Consider the following 7782-nt stretch of genomic DNA (forward strand, 5'->3'; position numbering starts at 1 on the left):
CTGGATGATGGGGTGGGGTGGGGTGGGGGGGAGCAGGCGGATGCTGCGACTCAGGCTCCAGCCCTTACCTGTGATCAGGCCTGTAGCTGCAGCTGCTGCCTGCCATCTATCCTTCCCACCCCCCCGGCTACCTCTGCACTCCTGCATCTCTCTCCTCCACGTACAGCCTCTGCTCCCCTCCCTGCCCCTCTATCTCCCCCACTTATTCTTGCTCCGTTCCAGCAGGCTATGTCCATGGTGCAGCCTGGGGCACCGAGCACAGCCCCAGCCTGGCCCTATAGCAAGTGTACAGCTGGCATGACTGCTATAGGGGCTGGGGCTGTGCTCAGTGCCCCAGGCTAGAACGGGAATGGACCCTACCAGTGTGGACCAAGATTAGAGTTGGGGCGGGGAGGAGCAGAGGCTGGGAGAGGGGCAGGAGGGATTGCAGAGGTGGAGGGGAAAGGGAGAGACCAGGCACAAGCAGGGAACAAGCTGCTTGACCTCCCCACACTGCCTGGCCCCCTGGTAGGGGATGAATTAAAGACCACTGTGCCCGTCTGGTCTCGAACATCCGGTCACGTGCTGCACGGACCTGGATGTTCGAGGGTGTTCGTCTATCCGTCCCCGCTGTCCTGTCGAGTAGATGTCTCTCTCCCGAGTAGTTTTCTCCCCAATCGTGTCTGCCACGACTTTGGATCTCATTCTAGTGGTGGGGTTACTGACTGCCGGGGTCCTCTCAACTATGGGACTGTTATATGGAGGTCTTCTGCAAGGCTCCACCTCCCCTCTACCTCACCCTCACACCCTGCCTTGACGGGTTCATGATGTCCTTCAGCTGGCTTCCCCGACTGTTGGGGCTCAGCGGATGCTCGTGGGGATGGTTTTATCTGCCTGCTGGGCCTGGCCCTGCCTCCACCCACAGCGCCTAACTCCTGCCTTGCCTCCCTGGGGATAGGAACCCCTTTTAGGTCTAAACCACACTTGGGCTTTAGATGCCGTACACCACAACCCCTCCAAAAGTGGGAAACACAAGAAAAGTTATCAACAACAACAAAAATATGAGGATATGCAAAGGGAGGGGCCCTTTGCCCTCTGGCCACCTACAGTCACAGTCTGCCTACCAACACCAGGCTCTAGATGCCCGAGATCCCTAGTTGGCTATAAACTGGGTACGGGTTAGACTGCAAACTATAGTGCTCTCCTCCTCCTCACTTTTCGTCTCACCTGTGGGCTCACTGGACCCACGGAGGCCCTTCTCGGTATACCTCCCCTCTCTCCCTTGTCAGGGCAGCTCTATGCCATGAGGCCTGGTTTCTGGAGCCCCCTGTGCTGTTTATGCCCTTCACCCCCCACCTGGGGTGTCTCTTTGAGCCCTCCGGAGCCCACAGCGATTCCACCTGGTCTGGCATCTTGGTGGCTGTTGCTCCCTCCAGCTCCTCGGTAGTAGCCCTCAGCGTCATGCTCCTTGGGGTAATAGCTGAAGATTTCTCTAATCTTTAGGGGTAATAGCTGAAGATTTCTCTAATCTTTAGTCAGCAGATCATGGCCCCAAAAGCACTTATAGTCTTTGTTACAAAGGGGTTACTGATATTTCATACTGGCAAATGCCAGAGCTTTCATATTGGAGCCGCTATGGTCATTCTCTGCCATTTGAGGATCCCTCTACATAGATTATGTCCTTCAGAGGTTGTATGGATCTACTAGGTTTAAATTCCATTTTGTGTTGCATCCATCATCCATTTCCTACTCCATTTTCCCAGCAATGGGAACAATTACTAGCAATTTCAAAATGTGCTCTTTCTGGAATCAGAAAATGGCTACAGTACTGCTCAGGACAGGGGCTAAAACATCACCTCCGGTGTTCAGAGTGCTACCTACAATGCCATTTTTGGCAAACTGTGTTACTGCCAGATAGTCCATCCGCTGTGGTTAGAAATCAATAGGATACATGTGAAGGGGATCCTTACAAAACACCTATTTATTTATATTCCATCTTTATCGGTCTGCTCATGCCTCTAATTAATTTCATTCAAATGAATTATCCTGTACCTTTGGCTTTGTTTCATTTCATATTTACTAATGAATATCCCAGAGACAGCTTTACAAGAAGCGTCTGACATTTGATCAATTACTTTCTTTTGATTCATGTTTCCACCTTTCACTTCTCAGAGGGCACAACAGCATCACCCAGCTGAGGTAAAAACAACAGAGAATCCCCCAACAACTGCCGGCAATAACATAAATCAGTAATATTACTCTTGGTCCTAAATCTATCCACATGAGGAAAGCACTGGAACCCATTCAGTATTTGTTTTCTGATGTGCTAGTTTATTGGCCAGTTACACAGTAAACACGGTATCGACAGTATAGCCTGTCATTTGCAAACGTGCATCTGTCTGTATAAATGAATGAATGGTTTGCTTCCTTTTTTATTGTTTTATTTTATTTTTATTATTGAAGAAGGGTTGTAGGCTGTTGGATTTCTGGGTCTGGTTTTGTATCGTGCTGCAGACAGAGGTCAGGAGCCAGAGGACCAGAGGGGTACAGAGAACGCTGGAGGAACATTGCACTGTTTTACTATTTTCCTCCCAACAGTGCTCTGACCATCAATGGGTAAGACAATGTTCTTCCTATCAGCTTTTATTCATTGAGGTTCCCCTCTGCAGCTTGATATCCCCCTCTACATCCTTTCGGGGGGGAGGGGTGGTAGTGGTGGTGGGGAATTCGGACAGTCCTGGTTGGACAAATTCTGCAGGGGAGTGAGGATAGGCAGGGACCAAGTGATTCCCCATGGCCACCCTATGGATGCCTCTGGCTTCCACTGATTTTAGAAGACCCAATATTTTTAAGGGCCAAACCCTATCTTTACTCCCTGATGTAGGGAATAAGTGGAGCCTCTCATCCACTTAGGAGTGATAGCATGGAAATTCCCATAAGGGAACTTGTGGAGTTACATGAGTAGTTTCCAGGGTGGTTTAGGTTCTAGCCCAGAGCAACTTTCTCTAATTTGCCTGGGTGGGATAAACCTTAATCTTAGTTTCAAAGAGTTCATTGTGAAGGTTTTCTCTGTCTCTAGAATTGGGAAAGGGGTGAATGAAACCTAATAAAGACCAGAAAAAGTCACAGTGTACACCCTGCAAGCTAAGTAGCATCATTCTTTTTGTGTTGATTTGGGCTTCCATGGGGAGGAAGGACGACAAATTGTTTTGGTGGCATTGACTCCTCAAGAGTGCAATACATGGGCTCTGTTGTTTCGGAAGTGCTTTTCTCCAGTTTGTTGATCTTAGAAAAAAATCAATCTGTTATAAAGCACAGCTCATCCTCTGTTTGTGTTTATTTGAAAATGTGGCCGGTGGCACTTTATTTTCCATGACTTTCTTTCACAGATCAGCAAGCTGATACACACATTTAAAATCAAACGAATAGAATCTTAATTTTGTTCTCCGAGCTGTAGCACATCTGAAGTGCTCTGAAATTGTGAACTATCACTTGTATATACAAGAGAATTAGGGCTTTCCACATGTAAATCATTTTGCAAGGTCATGCCAACAAATAGGCCACGTTCTGAGAATCTGTAGCTAAATCTTGAAAAAATTGAAGATCCCAATAAATGAAGAAATTAATGCATATTGCAAAGGAGAAATTTACAATCTGCAAAGTAGAAATGCTGTACATTGATTAGAACTGAGTCTGGTGAGTTATAACATCAGCTGTCCCACTGCCTTGGTCAAGTTTTTTGGGTTTTTTTGCTCAAAAGTTCATAAAAGCCTTCTATTTTATAGTGCTCAAATATAGGTGGGAAAGCTAAACACATGCTTTATGAAATGGCATGATTCCTACAGGTATTTTAGCCACCAGAAATACAGGCCCCCTTTTAAAACGGGAACACTGCATGCTGAACCTCTCTAAAAATCAGATCCTAAACATCTACAGGTGGGTACTCAGAAATGGAGACCACCACAATTAGATGACTTCTGCAGTGTGTACATCTCTCTGAATTCCAGATAAACATCTGGCATAACATCCCTGTAACATCCAGTATTGTGAGTTATTGTAGGAATCCTTGGATGCAAGACGCTTTATAACCGCAAAGCAACAACTTTCTATCTCCATCATACGTGATCCATTATTCTTCATTGTGGTCTCTTGCACTGTTTCCTACCACTTTTGCCTTTGAACATCTGAACAGGATAATGTCAATTTAAACAATGTAGCTCATGGGTCTTTAAGTGAGTTCAGAGCATTTGTTCCATGTGCAACAGTCATTGATTTTCAAGTAGGGTAACTCAAACTAAGGTTGTTTGAGAGAATTAATATAACCATTTTTTAGGAACTTGACAGCTTGTTTAGACATTATCTCTGCTAACAATCCCAAGCTGATTTCATGTCTAATAAATTTTATGCACATGGCTTCAAATAGTTATCCCCAGAGTGACATGAGCACAATATTTAGCTACACACTGTAAATAATCTTTGTAAATTAAGCTGCTTTTTCTCCAGTGTTAGTATGTGTGTGGCTCTGTAGATAAGAGCACATTTGTCTCTGGATGAGAAATTCAGACCTCATTCAACCCTAACTTGGCCTTCCAAATGCAATCGTGGATTGAGACCATTTACACCAAGGTGCTAGACAGTACAGGCAGAAATGTCTCTTTAACTCTTCATATGTTCCATCAAATAAGAGTTTCTTTTTTTGGAGTATATGGGAGGTTGTTTTTTCAGGGATTTGGTAATAAAGTTATAAAAGATTTGACAGGATTTGGGGGAAAAGATGAGGGCATATTCTTGCAGAGGTGAAAGGGACTGCAAATCAGTTTTGCAGTCCCTTTCACTGCATTTGATTTGATTCTGGAGTATGGCAAGCCAAACAGCTGTTACACTGAGTAGCCTAAGTGAACTGAATATGGTGATCCTCGTGTTTGTTGCTGAATCTCAGGAAACCCTGTCACAACTCCCCCCTTGTTTGCTGTTTCAGGTAAGTCTGGAGCTATAGGACAGAGAGGCTTCTTCCATAACTGGATAATGGCACATGGGGGTGGGGGAGAGGGAAATAACGCAAGAAAATTCAGCCCATGCTATGGATGAATGGTTTCCAGGGTCATGTCAATCCACTACCTTCCACCTGCACTAAATTTACTTAAGTTATAATAATGAGGTTTTAATGGCTTTTGTTTTTATTCCTCACCTGGGTAAAGTACTATTCAGTCATAAAGATTTTAAAAGCCTGCAAATTAGCCACTGAGATTTATGAGTACAGGCATACCTCGTTTTATTGCGCTTCGCTTTATTGCGCTTCGCAGATATTGCGTTTTTTACAAATTGAAGGTGCTGTGAACATTGTTGAAATGACAACAAAGGATTTAGAATATTACATAAACTTAGTTGATGAAGCAGCGGCAGGGTTTGAGAGGATTGACTCCAATTTTGAAAGAAGTTCTACTGTGGGTAAAATGCTACAGAGAAATCTTTCGTGAAAGGAAGAGTCAATCGATGCGGCAAACTTCATTGTTGTCTTATTTTAAGAAATTGCCACAGCCACCCCAAACTTCAGCAACCACCACCCTGATCAGTCAGCAGCCATCAACATTGAGGCAAGACCCTCCACCAGCAAAAAGATTACGACTCGCTGAAGGCTCAGATGATGGTTAGCATTTTTTAGCAATAAAGTATTTTTTAATTAAGGTATGTACATTGTTTTTTTAGACATAATGCTATTGCACACTTAATAGACTACAGTGTAGTGTAAACATAACTTTTATATGCACTGGGAAACCAAAAAATTCGTGTGACTCGCTTTATTGCGATATTCGCTTCATTGCGGTGGTCTGGAACCAATCCCGCAATATCTCTGAGGTATGCCTGTATCATATAGCTCCTGGTATAAAATGCTAGAAGTTAAAACCTACTTTGCTATTTACAGGGCTTTGTAACTCCATTGCAGCCTCCACTAAACCAAACATAATTTTTATCCATCCATTGGCCTCTCAACAGCATTTGGGCCTCCACTGCACATAGGAGAGAGAATTTCTGCATTGAAAACCATACCAAGTCTGGCTTCTGAAACCAACTGCTGAATCACAAAGCAGGCAGGGGATGTCACAGTTTTCACCGTTGTTGCTAGCAGGTGAAGCTTATTGGTTCGGTATGGTTTTCAATGCAGAAATTCTCTCTCCTATGCGCAGTGGAGGCCCAAATGCTGTTGAGAGGCCAATGGATGGATGAAAATTATGTTTGGTTTAGTAGAGGCTGCAATGGAGTTACAAAGCCCTGTAAAGCTTATTAAGAAGCTTATTGTTTTAGATTTAAATAAAATGCACAGCGTTAGGCATCCTACCAATCAATTAGACTTCTCATCTCAAGTGAAGACCACCCAGCAGCAAAAAATATTCACCCACAAATAAAAAAATAAGTTAGGCAGCCAATAAAATAGAGCAATAAAACAGTCCCTTTCACCTCTGCAAGAATATGCCCTCATCTTTTCCCCCAAATCCTGTCAAATAAATGTCTTCTACAGAATGCTTAGGAGGGCAATGAGTTTTGACTGTCCGGGATTTATGCTGACTTCTGGAATAATCAAGGGCTGAAGGGTGACTGTGGTAGCATGTCCAACTGGGTGAGCTACTCCAGATTTACACTAATTTGGCCCCTACATTCTTGGTTTCCTGTAGCAATCATATTGTTCCAGATCTTCCGCTACAAGATGGGATTTAGAAATGTTGAGGAGATATGAAAGGTTAAATATTATAATAATAGAGAAATAGGGGTGGGAGGGAATTCCAGAGCACGTACAAGTGGACCTTGTGTAGCAAATATTTTGAGTTTGGTGCTTTGAAAAAAAGAATTCCCTTTTTAAAAGGAAAAAAGGAGTTTCATTATAGAAGCTTTGATAACCAAACAGCACAGATTTTTTCTTCTCGTCTCTCTTACCTCTTTTTTGAGGATGAACAATGATTAGAGGACAGGATAATAAGAAGTGGGAATAAAGCTTGTGAAAAATCAATTTAAAGAAGAGAGGGAGAGAAAGAGACAAGGAGAAAAAAAATAGACATTCCAGTCAGCTAGTCAAGGTTAGCTTGGATTTATCTGTTTTAACTGACATTATGAAAAATTATAGATGTCATGAAAGCAACTTCACTAATGGTAAAACCCTAGGAAATTCATCTTTGATTGTGCTTGGCAGCTCAGTGATTTTACTTGTTCTTTTATAATATTTTAACTTCCTCATCTCTGATGTCGTATATCTTCACTTACGGACTTTGACGAATTACATTGCTTTGCAAAAGAGATCAAATTGCAAAGGAACATTTTTACTGTCTTTCACTGCATAAATTATGGCTAAGCTAAAAAGATACTAATCCTAGGGCAAGGGGGGCTCCAGCTGTAACACTGTTCTGTGCTTGGTCAGAGCTCTCTGCCTTCTGAGAGCCATCCTGCATCGTGTTTTCTCACTGGGAGCTTTTTGCAGGGGAAGATGTGGTGGACACCAATGGCAGATTCTTACACAAAGGAAAATGAAATCCTTGGATTTTTTTTTTACACTGATATTAAAGTAAATGACCAAAATTCAACCATTTGGACGATCTTGACAGTTGGAGAAGGGGGCCATTGTGTTTAAGACAGTGTGAACTGAGACTCAAGGAATCTGGGTTCAGTTCTTGGCTGTGCCACAACTTTCTTTTCTGAGCTGAAGCAAATTCCGTAGATTTAGATCCTCAGAGAGATTAGGCACAACTGGAGGGAGGCGCCGAATACCTTTGAAAATCTCAGTCTTAATGTTTCTTGTTGTCCTATCTGTAAACA

This window comes from Gavialis gangeticus, unplaced genomic scaffold (assembly GCF_001723915.1).
Source record: "Gavialis gangeticus isolate Ggan-Ray unplaced genomic scaffold, GavGan_comp1, whole genome shotgun sequence".
Taxonomy (NCBI): Eukaryota; Metazoa; Chordata; order Crocodylia; family Gavialidae; genus Gavialis; species Gavialis gangeticus.